Source organism: Heteronotia binoei, chromosome 5, assembly GCF_032191835.1.
Source record: "Heteronotia binoei isolate CCM8104 ecotype False Entrance Well chromosome 5, APGP_CSIRO_Hbin_v1, whole genome shotgun sequence".
Taxonomy (NCBI): Eukaryota; Metazoa; Chordata; class Lepidosauria; order Squamata; family Gekkonidae; genus Heteronotia; species Heteronotia binoei.
The window spans coordinates 10931328-10951199 of record NC_083227.1 but is presented as its reverse complement, the minus strand read 5'-3'; the positions used below and the strand labels follow the sequence as shown (position 1 = coordinate 10951199).

Genomic DNA, 19872 nt, shown 5'->3' with positions numbered 1-19872 from the left:
TCTACCCTCTCCATCCCATGCATAATCTTGTAAACCTCGATCATGTCACCCCGCAGTAGACGTTTCTCCAAGCTAAAGCAGTTTCTTCATCACAATAGATCAGAGGTGGCCAAGCTTGCTTCATATAAGAGCCGCATAGAATAAATGTCAGATGTTTGAGAGCCTCAAGAAGGAAGGAAGGCAAGGAGGCAAGTAGATGGGGGGAGGGGGGTTGGGATGGAGAGATGTAAAGAAAGCAAGTTTAAATGTATTATCCAAGCTGCCGGCTGGCTTGGCTTAAAGAGACAAATGCCTTTTCCAAGCTAGACAGTGCGGGCTCCTAAGCCACAGTTTGGCCAACCCTGCAATAGATACTCAGAAGGTCCTAGCGATTCTCTTCAAGATAGTGACACGCGTCCTAGGTAATGTTGGCGTGTTTCTGTAACGTCCTTCGTCTGACCCAATAACTTGATTATTATCTGGAACTAAATATAACAATACATAAAATTTAACCACCAAGCCGTTGGAGATAGTACAAACTAAACTCCTGCGCAAGCTTCTGTCTGTTCCCAGTTGTGTGCCAAACACTGCCATCAGGTTGGAATCTGGCGTCCCAAGCATCGAGACGTCTATGTGGTTAAACGACCTTTGTTATTTCTTGAAGGTTCTCTCAAAGCCAGGTGGCCTTCCCCATCTGATTTTTTTCGACTCTTTTGTGGGAACTTGGGAGAAAAGGTGTCGAGATCATTTTAGACTCTGTGATCTCTCCTCTGAGTCCCTAGCAATGATGGAACTGAGGGATGCGAAAGAACTTCTACGCCTGAGGTTGGTAGAGCTTGAACTGAGATCTGCCAGAGCTAGTCTTTCTGCGCACATTTTCTTAGGGAAGCAAGCCGAAGTACTGTCCCCGGCCAGGTATCTTTTCAACATCACTATCCCAAAATATCGGATAGCTTTCTCAAAAGCACGACTCAACGCACTTTTCTCTTCGGGACGTTACTCTGGGTACCCATATCTGGAAAGATTGTGCCCCTGCAATTGCAATGAGGTTGAAACAACTCTCCACATCGTTTTGCAGTGCCCAAATTACAATGACTTGAGGGCAAGACTAATCTCTCCGATTCTCGGGTCCTTGGCGGGCAAGCAGGAGGATGAGCAGATTGCCTTCCTCCTGTCTGACGCTCATTCTGATGTTTCATCTAAGATTGCCCGTTTCTGTTATGCTGCTCAGGTGGAAAGGAGGGAAATTGAGAATGTAAATCTTGGTTATGAGTTTTAACAATATGTGCAATAGTAGGAGTCAGGAATTGGTGATGGGTTTGTTTTTATGATTTTGTTTTTGTTTGTATTAAGCTGGTCGGATGACCGTGAATAAAGAACTACTACTACTACATAAAATGCAGTATAAGCACCAAAGCTTTTACTGTCAACAAAAGAAGGTTGCAATGCAAGTTACCCAGTGCTCAATGCAATGCAAACACAATGGTCAGTATTTAGTCAGTTCCTTACATGGCACAGCGGTTCTCCTGTATTGAGCACTGGCTGAGTTGCGTTGCAATCTGCTGTAGACAGATTGAGAGATTTTTTTTGCTCTCTTGAAGTATAACATCCACTGAGATACAAAAGAAGAAGAAGACGACTGCAGATTTATACCCCGTCCTTCTCTCTGAATCAGAGACTCAGAGCGGCTTACAATCTCCTCTATCTTCTCCCCCCACAACAGACACCCTGTGAGGTGGGTGGGGCTGAGAGAGCTCTCACAGCAGCTGCCCTTTCAAGGACAACTCCTGCGAGAGCTGTGGCTAACCCAAGGCCATTCCAGCAGCTGTAAGTACAGGAGTGAGGAATCAAACCCAGTTCTCCCAGATAAGAGTCTACACACTTAACCGCTACACCAAACAAGAAGTTACTGGAAGAAGTGCCCAGTTACCCACCAGCACTGTAGCGGGGTCCATTTGTGTGGGCCCCTGAGCTTGCAACATGTCAAAACTACACAGCTTTGGAAATAGGGTTGCCAAGTCCGACTCCGAAAATATCAGGGGACTTTGGGGGTGGAGCCAGGAGCAAGGGTATGACAACCACGATCGAACTCTGAAGGGAGTTCTGGCTATCGCACTGAAAGGGATCACACTCCTTTTAAATGCCTTCCCTCCATTTGGAATAATGAAGGATCGGGGCAGCTTCTTCTGGGGCTCATGGAATTGGAACCCCTGGTTTTGAAGAGAGGCCACAAATGCGATGCTGAAAATCTGGTGCCTCCATCTCAAAAAACGGTGCCCCCAGATACCCATGGATCAATTTTCCATTATACCCGATGGGAATCGGTCTCCATAGAGAATAATGGAGTGCCCAGCAGATATTTCCCTCCCTCCCCTTACGTTCAGATGACCCTGAAGCGGGGGGGGGAGGCCCCTCCAAACTGGGAGATCCCTGCCCCGACCTGGGGATTACGCTGCAACATGGGAGAATCACGTGAAAGGTGGGAAGCAAGGAAGAACTGCGATGTAAATAACAAAAAGATATGTAAAATAATAATAATAATACCAATTTTATCACAAAATCTTCAAAGACGACAATCACCACCGCTACTAAATATAACACAAAAGGGTGTGACAGTTCGAACATTCGCAAAGTGCACGCATCCAAGCACCAGTTAACAGTTTTTTCACAGGCAATGAATCCAACATTAAAGTGCTTCGTGCCAGGAAGTGCTTGCAGAACAAAGTGCCAGTGCGGTATGACTGCAAAGTAAGCCTCTTTCTTGAAGGCTCCTCGGTGTCCCTCTGTTTCCGATCTCTTTATCAAAGAGAGCTATCCGAAGTTCTTATTACGTGACGGCACTAAGAAAGAACACTGAGACATGGACAAGCGCACAGAAACCTTCCAGTGGCGTATCACCTTTTGCGTTACGGTGGTTCTCGCCATCTTTGAAGATTTTGTGATAAAACCGGTATTAGTATTTTGGTACCTTTTTGTTATTTACATCATGGTTTTTCCTGATGGATTGGCAACCCTGTTTGGTAGGGAAGTCCACGTATGTCTGTGTAGGCTGCATTGAGTTACTTGATACAATGACCCAGGATTTTGCCATCCAAATACTAATTAGGGCCAACCCTACTTAACTTCCAACATTCCAGGTGACATAGGGAGAAACCCACGGGCTTCAGTTGGGAATAACGTTGCACAGAGATGAGGGGAAATCACGGCTGTGGGGGGCGTTGCTCATGATGTCCTAATCTCGTTCCAGGATAGAATATCCGAGTGCTGGACTACGAGGAGGATCGTTTGCAGAAGAGTGCTGAGCGTGTGTGCTAGAAGGATCTGAAGGGGTTTATTTTTGGGGGGCCCTGAGATTCAGCTGGGAATAGAAAATCCCTGGAATGTGTTTATGGATAACCCCTCCCCCCACAAACTAGGCTCCGTTGGGATGCAAATGCTGGTTGTCTAGAGTTGGCTGAGAGATTCTCGGGACATAGAAGAACACAGAGGGGCCAAGACTGTGAAAACAGCTTCCGCCAGACCGTTGATTTACGAACAGATGAAAACAGCTTCCGTCAGACCATTGACCACAAATGGCAGGAAAAACATATCGCTGTTCTTATTGCGGGCAAAGTTTCCAAGAAACTTCGGCCTTGTTGGCGCATGAGAGGACTCACATAGGAGAGCAAATATATAAGTGCTCGCAATGCGGGAGAAGGTATCCTTGTTGTTCGGACTTCTTCAGACACCAGAAGATCCATGCGAGAGAGAAGCCTTATCGATGTGCTTCAGAGGGGGGCAAGTGCGCCAGTCAGAATACCCCCCTGCCACCATGCCAAGGAGCCCGTCTGGCAGACAAGGTAAGCAATTGCCTTAAGTATGGGGAAACCTTCAACAGCATATCAACGCAAGAAAACATGCGTGTTGGTGGATCAGAACAAAATGTGGCACAAACGGTACTCATTAAAATCCATGCTGAGGTGAAGCCTATGTGAGCTGACCTATGAACTTGGGCCCCACATTGGTATGGATTCTTTGGTTACACAGATAAGAACATGAGAAGCCATGTTGGATCAGGCCAATGACGCATCCAGTCCAACACTGTGTCACACAGTGGCCAATATATGTGTGTGTGTATACACACACATATATTGACACACATATACACACACACACAGAGACACTGTGGCTAATAGCCACTGATGGACCTTTACTCCATATTTTTATCCAATCCCCTCTTAAAGCTGGCTATGCTTGTAGCCGCCACCTCTTGTGGCAGTGAATGAGGGTTATTTTTAGCCACATTCCCTGAGAGGAGCTTCAGCCAAAGATCCCATTATGTTCCTCTTCCAGAGGGGGGTGGTTACCCCAGCCAAATCCAAAAGGAGACTTGTGGCACCTTCAAGACTGTGACAGATTTATTGTAGCACTAGGAGTAGGGCCTGTTGTGAAGAAAAATACAATGGGTTCTAGAAGGAGGCTCTGGGCAAGCGCTCGCTACCCTTGCTGTCTTCCCTCCCATCCAAGTGAAGACATTGACTCCCCCCCCCACACCTCAGGGGAGCTGATCTCTGCCATCTAGAGAGCAGTTGTATAGTTGTGTGATCTTCAGTGGTCCCCAAGAGGAAATGGTATTGTAACTGTCTGAGGTCCCATCCCTCCTCAAACCCTATCCTCTCCAGACCCAACTCCTGAAATCTCCCTATCTCCTAACCTGGAGTTGGCAACCCTATCTTCTTCCCTTTATTTTCCCCTTTGACTTCAAGGAAGGGAAAGGTCGCTCTGAGCCTCTGTCCTTGAAAGGGCAGCTGCTGTGAGAGCCCCCTCAGCCCCACCCACCTCACAGGGTGTCTGTTGTAGGGGAGGAAGGGAAAGGAGATTGTAGGCCACTCTGAGCCTCTGTCCTTGAAAGGGCAGCTGCTGTGAGAGCCCCCTGTTGTGGGGAAGGAAGGGAAAAGAGATTGTAGGCCGCTCTGAGCCTCTGTCCTTGAAAGGGCAGTTGCTATGAGAGCCCTCTCCAGCCCCACCCACCTCACAGGGTGTCTGTTTTGGGGGAGGAAGGGAAAGGAGATTGTAGGTTGCTCTGAGCCTCTGTCCTTGAAAGGGCAGCTGCTCTGAGAGCCCTCTCAGCCCCACCCACCTCACAGGGTGTCTGTTTTGGGGGAGGAAGGGAAAGGAGATTGTAGGTTGCTCTGAGCCTCTGTCCTTGAAAGGGCAGCTGCTGTGAGAGCCCTCTCAGCCCCACCCACCTCACAGGGTGTCTGTTGTGGGGGAGGAAAGGAAAGGAGATTGTAGGCCACTCTGAGCCTCTGTCCTTGAAAGGGCAGCTGCTGTGAGAGCCCCCTCAGCCCTAACCACCTCACAGGGTGTCTGTTGTGGGGGAGGAAGGGAATGGAGTTTATGAGCCGCTCTGAGACTCTTCGGAGTGGATGGTGGGATACAAATCCAATATCTTCTTCTTAAAAAATGTGACTTTCTGTATCTCTCCTTCCCCCCAGAGAGAAGCCTCTCTTCATAACCAAGTGACTAAAGGCAAATCTACCCATTCAGAGGTGACCCAAGAGAAGGCGAAACAGATGGAAGAGGAGAACCCAAAAGGACCCGGAACTGAGAAGACCGCAAGAAACAGCCCCCATCCCATCCAAGCTGGGAATGGTGTTGAATTCTGGGGACAAGCTGTGCCAGAGATCCTGGCTAAAGACAGCATAACCTTAGATGAACATTGTCAACACTTCCAGCTGTTCTGCTATGACAAGGCCGATGGACCCCGAGAGGTTTGTAGCCAGCTCCACGGACTTTGCAACCAGTGGCTGGAGCCGGAGAGGCACACCAAGAAGCAGATCCTGGACCTGGTGATCCTGGAGCAGTTCCTGACTCTCCTGCCCCAGGAAATGCAGGGCTGGGTCAGAGGATGTGGGCCGGAGACCAGTTCCCAGGCAGTGGCCCTGGCCGAAGGTTTCCTCCTGAGCCAGGCAGAGGAGAAGAGTCAGGGAGAACAGGTGAGGGGATTCTCTCCAGATGGGTCCAATTCAAGCAACGATATCTGGCCTTATTCCAAATGTTCCCTGCCAGACATCTATCCAAGCGTTGATCATCCAAATAGGAGATTTAATGGCCTCCTTCAGCAGCTTCTTCTAGTAGAGAATTCCCTATCCCTGCAGCTCTGCTGATGGGAGGGTGCAGAGTCTGGGAGTGGGGCAGGATCCATTCCTGGGTTTGCCTTCCATGCCCTCTCTGACCCCTCTCCCTGGCTAAATGAAACTGAGCACGCACGCACATGTAAAAAAAAGACAGCAGCGCAGTTCCCTAGCATACAGTCTTCATTTCCCCGTACTCCCCAAAATGGCAGCACTTCCACTAAATGAAACTGAGCACGCACACACATGTACATACATATCCATTCAGAAAGCAGCCAAAGAAACACAGCGCGCACACGCTTTTGTGATCTCTCTGGGGCAGTTGATTCACTGGAGCTGATCAATGTAACACCATCTGCTTTATTCCAACCAGCTTCTTCAGACTAACAGGAAAACAGAAGTGGAGCAGCCTAAGGGGTAGAGTTTTCCTCCAAGCAAACAGAAGGACTCTGCCGCTTTCCTTCCTTTTACACGCTCCCCAGAAAGACCCAGGGGGCTCTGCTTACTCGCCCCACCCATTCAGCTTTCTTCTTGGTCTCCCATCCAAGTTGGCTGTACTTCCACTGAATTAAACTGATTGCACACGTGCACACCCATACACATGAAACAGCCAAACTGAACACAGTTAGCGTGCGCACTCTAGTAATCTCACTGGCTAATTCGAGTTGCTAAATGTAACCATCTGCTGTATTTCAGTCAGCTTCTTCAGACTAACAGGAAAACAGAAGCGGAGCAGCCTAACGAGTGGAGCTTTCCTCCAAACAGGCAGAGGGATTCTGCTGCTTCTCTTCCTTTTACACGCTCACCAGGAAGACCTAGGAGCCCTCAGCCAATTGAGAGATGGCTTTCTGTGGCAGAGACGAGCCCTGTGGCGCAGAGTGTTAAAGTTGCAGTACTGCCGTCCTAAACTCTGCTCATGACCTGAGTTCGATCCCCGGCGGACACTGGGTTTTCAGGTAGCCGGCTCGAGGTTGACTCAACCTTCCATCCTTCCTAGGTCGGTCAAACGAGTACCCAGCTAGCTGGAGGGAAAGTGAAGATGACTGGGGAAGGCAATGACAAACCACCCCGTCAAAAGTCTGCTGTGAGAAATAACACAATTAGAACTATCTGAAACTTTATTTTTTTCTGATTAAACAATTTTATTAGTAACATATGGTAGCAAATCTATATCAATATCTTACAACTTAAAAAGAAAAATTTATCTACCCCATATCTTACTTTTCTCCCCCCCTGCCCCCCGTTATTTGACCCCCGCCAATATTTGATCCCAATAGAAGAAGAAGATATTGGATTTATATCCTGCCCTCCACTCCGAAGAGTCTCAGAGCGGCTCACAATATCCTTTACCTTCTTCCCCCACAACAGACACCCTGTGAGGTAGGTGGGGCTGGAGAGGGCTCTCACAGCAGCTGCCCTTTCAAGGACAACCTCTGCCAGAGCTATGGCTGACCCAAGGCCATGCTAGCAGGTGCAAGTGGAGGAGTGGGAATCAAACCCAGTTCTCCCAGATAAGAGTCCACACACTTAACCACTACACCAAATTGGCTCTCCGGAATATAACATAACTATTCCGTGGTTTCAATACCAACAACTTCATTATGTCCTATATAATCCTAGAATTATAGACATAGTAGATAGGCCATTAACATCTTATGAAAATCTATTTTAAAAAGTCCACAACAAGCTAGGACTTTAACTTCGGTCATTTACAACATTCTTAATTTTAAAAGTTGGTCTGAAATTACGAGCCAACAAAAAGCATGGGAAAAGAATTGTGGTATAGCATTTACTCCAGAAGAATGGCAGGCTATATGGAAATCCCCTCTGTACAATACCTACTCCCTAAAATTAAAACTTCAAACTTATAAACTCTTCTCACGATGGTACCTAATGCCTAAAAACAACAATGGATGTCTAAGGTGTGGGGAATAGTGGCATTAGATAAACTAGCTATACAGATAAGAGTAAATGATTTACCGCAGAAAGACAATAATTTTATTGAGAAATGGCTCCCTTTTTTTAATTATATTAATTCAGAAGCAGAATTTGAAAGATGTATACCAAAATACTTTTCGTATTATTGAGGCTTTTTAAATTTAAAAATATAAGATGGAACAGTAAAACACAACATATTTGCAATATAAATGATAAATGCATAACTATGAATTAGTGGAAGACTGTAAGAGTGCTCTAATTAATATTAATATTGTTTTGTATATACTATATGTATTTATTTGTTTTTGTGTTTATGGCGTTTAATGTTTGTAAAAAATTTCAATATAAAAAAAAAAGTCTGCCGTGAAAACTTCGTGAAAGCAACGTCACCCCAGATTCGTAAACAACTGGTGCTTGCACGGGGGACCTTTCCTTTCCTTTTTCCTTCTGTGGCAGTTTCCCTCCTCCTCCTGTCTGCCAATCAAGGGAAGACTTTCTTTCTCTCCTCTGGGACGCAGTGCCTCATCCTCAGCCAGTGGAGCACGACAGGCCTTGACTGATGGTTTGGTGCAGGGCTTCTTTTTTGTAGCAGGAACATGTTTGCATATTAGGGCACACAGCTCCAGGGACAGCACATGGGAGTAAGCCAAGTAGGCGGCCGCCTGGGGTGTCACTTGGTCTAGGGGCGCCATGAGGCTCCCCCTCTCCCCGAGCCCACCGCCGTCCGCCCGTCGCCTCCCTGCACCCGCCCCTGCCTCCCGGACCACGCCCAAAGACGCTCCTCGCCAGCAGCTCTGCCTTCCCCTGATTCAAAGGGAGCCGGATCAGCTTCGCTCTCGGGCTTTCTCCCCTGCAGGAAAGACAGCCCGCTGTCCCCTCCCTGCCCCCCCGCCATCCCCTCCCCACCACCGTCCTCTGCCTGCTGCCGGCGCCGCTGTCCCTTCCCCGCCCCCCCTACACTGGCTGCCGGCTCGGCTTGGCAGTCGGGGTGGGGGGCGAAGAAGACTCTACCGGGGGAGCAGGTAAGCCATCAGCCCCAGGCCTGCATGGCTCTGAGTTAGCCAGTCCTCCAAGAGCTTACAGGGTTCTTCTTACAGGGCCCACTGTAAGCTTCAGAAGGATTGGCTCCATCGGAAGGGTGTGGCCTAATATGCAAATGAGCTCCTGCTACAAAAGAAGCCCTGGTTTGATGGGACGAAGGTTAATGCAGACCCAACAAATCAGGGTTCTCCATTTTGCCACCAGGAAAGGGCTTGCATTATATAAATCGGGTGGCCAATGGTAGCTCTCCAGATGTTTTTTGCCTACAACTCTCATCAGCTCCAGCCAGCATGGCTGATGGCTGGGGCTGATGGGAGTTGTAGGCAAAAAACACCTGGAGAGCTACCATTGACCATCCCTGATATAAAGGATAAGAGAAAGTAGGATTAACCTCAGGAAAACAATAAATCTGCTAGGATTGTGTACACGTGCTGGAGAACCTCCCTTGCTAATTACTCCCCTGTGCAAGCACCAGTCGTTTCCAACTCTGGGGTGATGTTGCTTTCACAACGTTTTCATGGCAGACTTTTTACAGGGTAGTTTGCCCTTACCATCCCCAGTCCTCTACGCTTTCCCTGCAGGAAGCTGGGGACTCATTTGACAGACCTGGATGGAAGGCTGCGTCAACCTGGAGTCGGCTACCTGAAACCAGCTTCAGCTGGGATCAAACTCAGGCTGTGAGCAGAGCTTAGGACTGCAGTACTGCAGCTTTAACACTCTGCGCCAAGGGGCTCTCTTAAAGAGCCAGACAGAGATACTTTACTTTCCAAAGAACCATGGAGGCATAATCTAAAATAGTGTGCTTTGTCATACAGAAAAATTATATTCAAGCAGCAGCAGCAGGTCTACAAACCACGAGAAGGACATATTTTCTGGTCCACTAGAGCAATTCCCTTGTGTCTCCTGAACACACCTAGGCATGTGATGTTCAGTGATGCATCTCCATTCTCTTTGATTTTCCATGTGACTCTCTGTGTCTTCCCTTTTCCCCAGAGGGAAACCTCTCTTCGTAACCCCGTGACTAAAGGCAAATCTGCACATTTAGAGGTGACCCAAAGGAAGGGGAAAGAGATGGCAGAGCAGAACTCAGAAGGACCTGGAACTGGCAAGACACCTGGGGAAGACCCCCATCCCACCAAAGCTGGGAATAGTGTAGAATTCTGGGAAAGCCCAGTGCCTGTTATCTGTTATAACCTCACCTCAATCTCAGATGTTCATTGCCGACGCTTCCAGCAATTCCACTATCATGAGGCTGAAGGGCCCCAACAGGTTTGCAGCCAACTCCATGGACTTTGCAGCCACTGGTTGAAGCCAGAGAGGCACACCAAGAAGCAGATCCTGGACTGGTGATCCAGGAAATGCAGTGCTGGGTCAGCGGATGTGGGCCGGAGACCAGTTCACAGGCGGTGGCCCTGGCCGAAGGTTTCCTCCTGAGTCAGGCAGAGGAGAAGAGGCTGGCAGAACAGGTGAGGGGATTCCCTCCAGATAGGTCCAATTCTAGCCTTATCCTAAAGGTTCCCTGCCAGATATCTGTCCAAGTGTTGATCATCCCAATGGAAGATTTCATGGCCTCCTTCAGCAGCTTCTTGTACTAGAGAACTTATTATCCATCCAGCCCTGCTGTTGGGAGGGTGCAGAGTCTGGGAGTGGGGCAGGATCCAATCCTGAGTCTCCCTTCCATTCCATCTCTTTCCGCTCTCCCTTGCTGCTCTTCCAGATGTTGGGGTCATCCTTGAAGATGGTCCCTGAGGCAGGAGGAGCTCCTTCTGAGGAAGACCAGAGAGCGCAGGTCATGGAGCGTGCCCACGATTCCCTCTGCTGTGGTAAGGACTCATCGTACCCAGATGGATTTGGGGCATGCTCTGGTTTTGATGGGTAGGAATTTCTGGGCAGGAAAGAAAATTATATACTTCTTCACGCAACACAGAGTTCCTTTGCAGCACTCAACGTCCACTAACTGTGATGCCTCTATAAAGAGATTAGAGGAATGGATGGAGGGTAGTCCCTCCCATTATTTTAGATCAGGGGTGGCCAAACTGTGGCTCTTTCACACATACTGTGCAGCTCTCAAACTCCGCACCATTCCCATTGGCCGGCTTGGAGAAGGCATTTTTGTTTTTAAATCACTTCAAGCCAAGCCAGCCAGAGGCTTGGAGAACACATTTAAAGTTAAATTTGCTTTCTTCCCACCTCTCCCTCCTCCAATCTCTTTTCCTCCCTCCCCTTTTTTGCAGCTCTCAGACATCTGACATTCATGTTTTGGGGCTCTCAGACATTGGACATTTATTCAGTGTGGCTCTTATATTAAGCAAGTTTGACCATCCCTGGTTTAGATATTGCTATCTCACCTTGGCAGGTGGCATCATTTCTAATTCTTGAGGCTCAAGAATTACCTGGTGTGTCTCTTCTGCCTCTACGAGAATTTAGAAAAATATGTGAAAACTTTTGTTGAGTGTACTTTGGACAGGCTTTCTCAGCACTGGGAAGGAGGTGTGTGAAGCAGGAAGCAAAGAAACAAACACCCTTCTTTCCTCTCTTGATTCAGGAACTGCCAGTGAAGAGATGCTGCTGAGCTGTCATCCTTCCAGAGGTGTGGAAACGGCTGCAGTCCAGGTAGGAGAGATGAGCAGGAAACATCCTGGGTCCCTCCTCCTTCCTCAGGGGGGCTTTTGCTCCTGCAGTTTCTACAAGATGTCTGGGCAAAAGATCCTCTGAACCCCGTTCACTTTACCCATCCTAGGCCTTACATCCTGTATCTGCCCAGCCTGCTCCCTCCCAGTGTGCGATCTCTGACCGGTGTGATTTCTGATAAGGGAATCTTCCTTTTCTTTCAGGGTCCCTTTTCCTTTGAGGAGGTGTCCGTCTCTTTCACAGAGGCAGAGTGGGCCCTGCTGGATTCGGGACAAAGGGCTCTCCACAGGGAAGTCATGATGGAGAACTATGAGAATGTGGCCTTTCTGGGTAACTTCAGAAAGAGATCACAGCTCCTTGTGCATGAAAGAATACACCGAGGCGAAAAACCTTTTGAATGCTCAGAGTGCGAAAGGAGATTCAGTCGGAGTGACCATCTTCAGAAGCATCAAAGGAGCCACACAGGGGAGAGACCTTTTAAATGCTCAGTGTGTGGAAAGGGATTCAGTCAGAGTCGCTATCTTCAGGTGCACCAAAGAACCCACACAGGGGAGAGACCTTTTCAATGCTCAGTGTGTGGAAAGGGATTCAGTCAGAGTGGCAGTCTTCAACAACATCAAAGATCTCACACAGGGGAGAAGCCTTTTAAATGCTTAGTGTGTGGAAAGAGATTCAGTATCAGGAGGACTCTTCAACTGCATCTAAGAACCCACACAGGGGAGAAACCTTTTGAATGCTCAGTGTGTGGAAAGAGATTCAGTCGGAAGAACTATCTTCAATTGCATCAAATAACTCACACAGGGGAGAAACCTTTTGAATGCTCAGTGTGTGGAAAGAGATTCACTCGGAGTGGCAGTCTTCAGCTGCATCAAAGAAGGCACACGGGGGAGAAAACAGCATCTGAGAACCCATCAGGGGAGAAACCTTTTGATTGCTCAGTGTGTGGAAAGAGATTCAGTCGGAGTGGCAGTCTTCAGCTGCATCAAAGAAGGCACACGGGGGAGAAAACAGCATCTGAGAACCCATCAGGGGAGAGGCCTTTTGAATGCTTAGTGTGTGGAAAGAGATTCAGTCAGAGTGGCTGTCTTCGACAGCATCAAATAACTCACACAGGGGAGAAGCCTTTTGAATGCTCAGTGTGTGGAAAGAGATTCAGTCGGAAGAACCATCTTCAATTGCATCAAATAACTCACACAGGGGAGAAACCTTTTGAATGCTCAGTGTGTGGAAGGAGATTCAGTCGGAGTGGCAATCTTCAGCTGCATCAAAGAACCCACACAAAGGAGAAACCTTTTGCATGCTCAGAGTGTGGAAAGAGATTCCGTCACAGTGGCAGTCTTCAGCTGCATCAAAGAATCCACACGGGAGAGAAACCTTTTGAATGCTCAGAGTGTGGAAAGAGATTCAGTCAGAGTAGCCATCTTCAGCAGCATCAAAGAATCCACACAGGGGAGAAACCTTTTCAATGCTCAGTGTGTGGAAAGGGATTCAGTCAGAGTGGCAGTCTTCAACAACATCAAAGATCTCACACAGGGGAGAAGCCTTTTAAATGCGTAGTGTGTGGAAAGAGATTCAGTATCAGCAGGACTCTTCAACTGCATCTAAGAACCCACACAGGGGAGAAACCTTTTGAATGCTCATAGTGTGGAAGGAGGTTCAGTCGGAGTGGCAATCTTCAACTGCACCAAAGGACCCACACAGGGGTGAAATCTTTTGAATGCTCAGAGTGTGGAAAGAGATTCAGTTGGCATGGTCATCTTCAACGACACCGAAGAACACACATGGGGTGAAACCCTGTAAACGTTTAGTGTGTGGAAAGAGATTCTGGTTCGGTGGCCATCTTCAGTATCATTAGAAAACCCACAAGGAGAGGGGCGGGGCGTCTTGGTAGATGGCGGATGCCTGAAAGAGCTGCTCCTTCCACAATCCATATAAATCACCCCTCATCCGGTCCCTGGACCACTCACCGCCACCAAGAGATGGTCAAACGAAACCTGGCTAAGTCCATTACGAAAAAGAATTCCCAGGACTTGGTCCAATATCTCAGATCAGGGGGAAAACGTCGTACCTCTCCCAGGGCCCAAGAAGCCTCAGAGAAAATGGCGGGTGAAAATCCCTCCCCGTGTGAGGAGAACGACGCCCTTTCCAGCAGAACCTTTCTTGAAACCATCTCTAAGCTTGAAAATACTCTTTTGGCCCGTATCACTCAAGCTACATCTCCTATTCAAGAGAAACTTAAAAAAAAAACTAAACGACACTATCTCTGAAGTGGCACAGACAGCGGACTTAGCTTACGAAATAGCCACTCAAGCTCAAAACAATGTTAAGGCCTTATCTAGAGAAGAATCATGGGGCAAAGAAAAAATTATGTCTCTGGAAAACAAAGTGCGGGAACGCAACCTCAAATTTCGCGGAATTGCAGAAAAAGCTGAAGAAAACCAACATGCACGTACCTTCCTGATGAATTGGTTGGCTTCTACTCTCAACCTAGAAAATGGCGTCGCCCCAATCATTGAAACGGCGTTTCGCCTGGGGCCTGCTAAACAGCGCTCAACAGAATTCCCCCGAGACATCATTGCCACCTTCCCCGATGCCCGCACCACGGAAAGCATTTTAGCCAAAGCCCGCTCTGAAAATGGACTGCTATTCAACAACAAGAGGATCCCTGTTCTTTTGGATCTGTCTCCAGAGACGCTACAACATCGCAAAGAACTGCGCCCGATCGTCTCCTGCCTGATAGAAAACAAAATCCGCTTCAGATGGTCTACTCCAGTCCAATTTCTCGTGGTGTCCCAGGGCCAGCGCCTGACTGCCTCCGACCCTGCTTCTGGGCGGGAGCTTCTTGCCTCTCTCCGCCTTGAACGGCCTCTGCCTCGTCGCCTGCCTCGTCTTCTTCCGAACGGACGGACTCCTCTGCCAGCCGGCTCCTCGGGCTAGAACGATCGTCTTCAAGCCATCGAAGGAAACGTTAAGCCCTTTGTTCTTTAATCTCTCTAGCTTCTAGTAGCGCTCCTCCATTCAATTGTGTAAACACGCTGGGCCGGAGTTAAGGGTTTTGGGGGTTTTTTTGGCACATAGACTATTGCTGGGTTGGATTCTGAAGGAGTTGTTCTTCCCCCTACGTTAAGTTTATTTAGCTTTGTAGTTAGTTCTTGGGGTGCTCTGTCTCTGTTCTTGTTTTTTTTCTCATTTCATACTCTGCATACTCAGAGTCAAACGTGTTGGCATGTTTTATTTTCCCTTCCTTCCCTGTGCTTCCCTATCAGCTGTGAGTAGGTCTGTTCTTAAAAGGTGCCACAATTTTGCTCTCAATTTGATAGGCTATCCGTCGCAGCTAATGGCGAACCACACAAAGAGCTCTTCACTGGGCTTCAGTGTTTTCTATCCTGAGCTATTCAAAAGAGGAACCCCTGTAATCAAATTACAGCGCAGTACTGCCACCTACAGGTCTATTGAATGTAATGCATCTGACATAGTCAATTTTCTGATTTCTTTAAGATCGTGCCCCGAGCTGATCTCTAGAAATCTGCCCAAGCTCTCTATATGGTTTTCCCCTGTAAGAATCTACAATTGCCAAGCATTTCATATGGAGATCCCCTGTAACAATATAATTACTATACTGGCATGGGCATGGCAATATGGTATCTTTGCCCTAGAATTTTTAAGCCTTCTCTCCCAGCTAAAGAACCATGCCCTTAAGACTTCAATTTGGACTCCTACCACCAGTCCCCCTGGGCAATTCAAAAGTGGAACCCCTGTAGTCATCATACTGGGTTACATTGCCACCCACAGGCTCTCTGTGAGCATTGCATTCTACTGAGTCAGTTCTAGGACCTTATCACATATTCAATGAGATATGACTCCAGAGTCCACCTTCCAAAGCAGCCGTCTTCTCCAGGAAAACTGATCTCGTGTCGCCCGGAGATTCGTTGTAATCCCAGGAGGTTTCCAGCCACCACCTGGGGGTTGGCAACCCTGTACTGCACTCATGCTCACAAGGATATAATGCCACAGGGTCCACCTTTGAAAGCAGATATTTTCTCCAGGCGAACTGACCTCTGTCAGTTGTAAAAGTCAGCAGCCTCCAGCTACCACCAGAGCAGGGGTGGCGAAACCATGACTCGGGAGCTGCAGATGCTTCTTTTGCTACTATTGTGTGGCTCTCAAAGCCCCCACCGCCCCATTGGCCATTTTGGAGAAGGCATTGGTTTCTTTAAATCCCTCTCCAAACCAAGCCACTCGGAGCCCTCTCTGTGGGCACGCACGCTCCCCAGCTCCCCCCCATGCAGGAACCTTGGCTCCCCACCGCGGCCCCGCCCCGCCTTCCCTCCTTCCCCGGAGCTGCAATGCAGCCGCGCTCCGTGACTTCCCCTCCTCCTCAGAGGTGCACTGAGCCGCGCTGTGCTGAAGCTGGGCCCTACCGGCTTCGATGCGGCCGACGCGCCTTCTAACTCTTTGAAGCCGGAAGTGAGGGGGAGCGAATACTCCCACGCGGGCTTCAAAGAGTCAGAAGGCACGCTGGCCGCATCAAAGTCGGTAGGGTGCAGCTTCGGCGCAGCACGTCTTGGCGTGCCTCTGAGGAGGAGGGGTGCCACGGAACATGGCTGCTCTGGGGAGGGAGGGAAGGCAGGGGGCCGCGGGAGGGGGGAGCCGAGCCTCGTGCGCGGGGGGGGGCAAGGGAGTGCGTGTGCCCACAGAAAGGGCTCTGAGTGCCACCTCTGGCATCCCATAGGTTGGCCACCACTGTCTTAGGTCATGAAAAGAGCATTTCTCTTGGTTCACAACTAAAAGAGAACCACAGGCCATACGAAGCATTGAAATGGCATAAACTCTTGTAGAAAGCTTGAATCTACACAGAGACCTTACCCTACCCAGGAAGAGATGTTATAAATGCTTGCAGCATGGATGGAGCGTTGGCTGTGTTTGAAGCCCTCAAACAGGTTTCACAGAGAAGTCATGAAGGATGGGTTCTGTCCATTGAAGGAGATGATCGGCTCATCTTCTTTAGCAAGAGGATTTATTTACTTACGTCTCCCAAGCCTTCAATATCAGAACTCCCCCGCCCCTCGAACAACCCCGTAGCCAGGAAATTTTGGGTAGAGGGGCCTGGAAGAAAAAAATTGGTGTGTGTGTGGGGGGGGGGCCACGGGGTATGGCTGCTTCTTCCTTCTCGCTTTGTCTGTAGCTCCCTGGCTCTCCTCCATCACTGTCGCTCTTCTGCTTTCTCTCTCTGCCGCTCTCTCTCCCTGTCTCTCTCTCTCGTCTTGCACTCTCTGGAGTATTGTGTTCAGTTTCGGCACCACATTTTAAGAAGGATACAGACAAGCTGGAACGGGTCCAGAGGAGGGCGACGAAGATGTTGAGGAGTCTGGAGACCAAATCCAATGAAGAAAGGTTGAAAGAAACCAGCCAGGGAGGCAGTGGGGCCCTTGGGTGACAAAGGGGTCAAAGGATTACTGAAGGAGGATAGGGAGATGGCTGATAGGGAGATTTGCCTCCGTCTTCACTGTGGAAGATGAGAAGTGTTTGCCTGCTCTGGAACCACTTATATTGGAAGGGGTGTTGAAAGACCTGAGCCAGATTGAGGTGACAAGAGAGGAGGTCCTACAACTGATGGATGGATTAAAAACTAATAAGTCACCAGGTCCAGATAGCATACATCCAAGAGTTCTGAAAGAACTCAAAGTTGAACTTGTGGAGCTTCTGACAAAAATATGTAATCTTTCATTGACATCTGCCTCCGTTCCTGAGGACTGGAAGGTAGCAAATGTCACCCCCATCTTTAAAAAGAGTTCCAGAGGAGATCCGGGTAACTACAGGCCAGTCAGTCTGACTTCAATACCGGGAAAGTTGGTAGAAACCATTATCAAGGACAGAATGAGTAGGCACACTGATGAACACGAGTTATTGAGGAAGACTCAGCATGGGTTCTGTAAGGGAAGATCTTGCCTCACTAACCTGTTACATTTTTTTGAGGGGGTGAACAAACATGTGGACAAGGGAGACCCGATAGATATTGTTTACCTTGACTTCCAGAAAGCTTTTGATAAAGTTCCTCATCAAAGGCTCCTTAGTAAGCTTGAGAGTCATGGAGTAAAAGGACAGGTCCTCTTGTGGATCAAAAACTGGCTGAGTAATAGGAAGCAAAGAGTGAATATAAATGGGCAGTCTTTGCAGTGGAGGACAGTAAGCAGTGGGGTGCCGCAGGGCTCGGTACTGGGTCCCATGCTCTTTAACTTGTTCATAAATGATTTAGAGTTGGGAGTGAGCAGTGAAGTGGCCAAGTTTGCGGATGGCGCTAAATTGTTCAGGGTGGTAAGAACCGGAGAGGATTGTGAGGAACTCCAAAGGGATCTATTGAGGCTGGGTGAGTGGGCGTCAACGTGGCAGATGAGGTTCAATGTGGCCAAGTGCAAAGTAATGCACATTGGGGCCAAGAATCCCAGCTGCAAATACAAGTTGATGGGGTGTGAACTGGCAGAGACTGACCAAGAGAGAGATCTTGGGGTCGTGGTAGATAACTCACTGAAAATGTCAAGACAGTGTGCGTTTGCAATAAAAAAGGCCAACGCCATGCTGGGAATTATTAGGAAGGGAATTGAAAACAAATCAGCCAGTATCTTAATGCCCCTGTATAAATCGATGGTGCGGTCTCATTTGGAATACTGTGTGCAGTTCTGGTCACCGCACCTCAAAAAGGATATTATAGCATTGGAACAAGTGCAGAATAGGGCAACTAGAATGATTACAGGTTTGGAACACTTTTCCTATGAAGAAAGGTTAAAACGCTGGGGCTCTTTAGCTTGGAGAAACGTCGACTGCGGGGTGACATGATAGAGGTTTACAAGATTATGCATGGGATGGAGAAGGTAGAGAAAGAAGTACTTTTCTCCCTTTCTCATGATACAAGAACTCATGGGCATTCAATGAAATTGCTGAGCAGTCAGGTTAGAACAGATAAAAGGAGGTACTTCTTCACCCAAAGGGTGATTAACATGTGGAATTCACTGCCACAGGAGGTGGTGGCGGCTACAGGCATAGCCAGCTTCAAGAGGGGGTTAGATAAAAATATGGAGCAGAGGTCCATCAGTGGCTATTAGCCACAGTGTGTGTGTGTATATATATAAATATATATAAATTTTTGGCCACTGTTATAGAGTGTTGGACTGGATGTGCTGTTGGCCTGATCCAACATGGCTTCTCTTATATTCACCCAAAGGGTGATTAACATGTGGAATTCACTGCCACAGGAGGTGGTGGTGGCCACAAGCATAGCCACCTTCAAGAGGGGTTTAGATAAAAATATGGAGCAGAGGTCCATCAGTGGCTATTAGCCACAGTGTGTGTGTGTGTGTGTATATATTGGCCACTGTGTGACACAGAGTGTTGCACTGGATGGGCCACTGGCCTGATCTAACAGGGCTTCTCTTATGTTCTTATGCTTCCCAAGCAGATGCTCTACCACTGAGCCACCATCCCTCGATCTCCATCACCTACTGCCTGGACTCTTTTGGGTTGGAGATGCCGGGGATTGAACCTGGGACCTTCTGCTTCCGAAGCAGATGCTCTACCACTGAGCCACCATCCCTTCATGTGTCATGTTAAGTTGAACATATGAAGCTGCCTTATACTGAATCAGACCCTCGGTCCATCAAAGTCAGCATTGTCTACTCAGACTGGGTCTCAAGCTGAGGTTTTTCACAGCTTTTTGCCTGGACCCGGCATTTTTTGGAGATGCCGGGGATTGAACCTGGGACCTTCTGCTTACCAAGCAGATGCTCTACCACTGAGCCACCGTTCCTCCCCTTCAGATTGCGTTTTCTCTGCCAGCTGGAGATCAGCTGTAAAAGCTGGAGATCCCCAGGCCCCACCTGGAATCTGGCAACCCTAAATACAACATAATTTGAGTTGCGTTACAGTAATAATGCTGGAGCTTCTGTGATATTTTCAAGCTAATAAAAGGTCATTAACATTTTTAACAGATTGCCTAATGGTAAAGGGGGCCCCCTAAAGCAGCTGCAAGCTGACACCCTGGCCAGTCCACCACTGCTCCCATGCAGTGTTCCCTCTAAGCTGCAGAGTCCTGTGAGCAAAATTCCACTTTGGGAGCTCCTGGCATTCAAGTGGTGAGCTCCTAGCACTGAGCTACTGCACATATTGTGTCCTG

The 19872-nt window shown here is 48.4% G+C and overlaps 1 non-coding gene across 1 annotated transcript; it reads right to left on the bottom strand.

The window, feature by feature from the left end:
• Window positions 1-19221: 19221 nt before the first annotated feature.
• Window positions 19222-19294, bottom strand: TRNAP-CGG (transfer RNA proline (anticodon CGG)). Its single transcript has one exon. It is a non-coding gene; the product is annotated as a tRNA-Pro (tRNA).
• Between the last annotated feature and the right edge of the window lie 578 nt (window positions 19295-19872).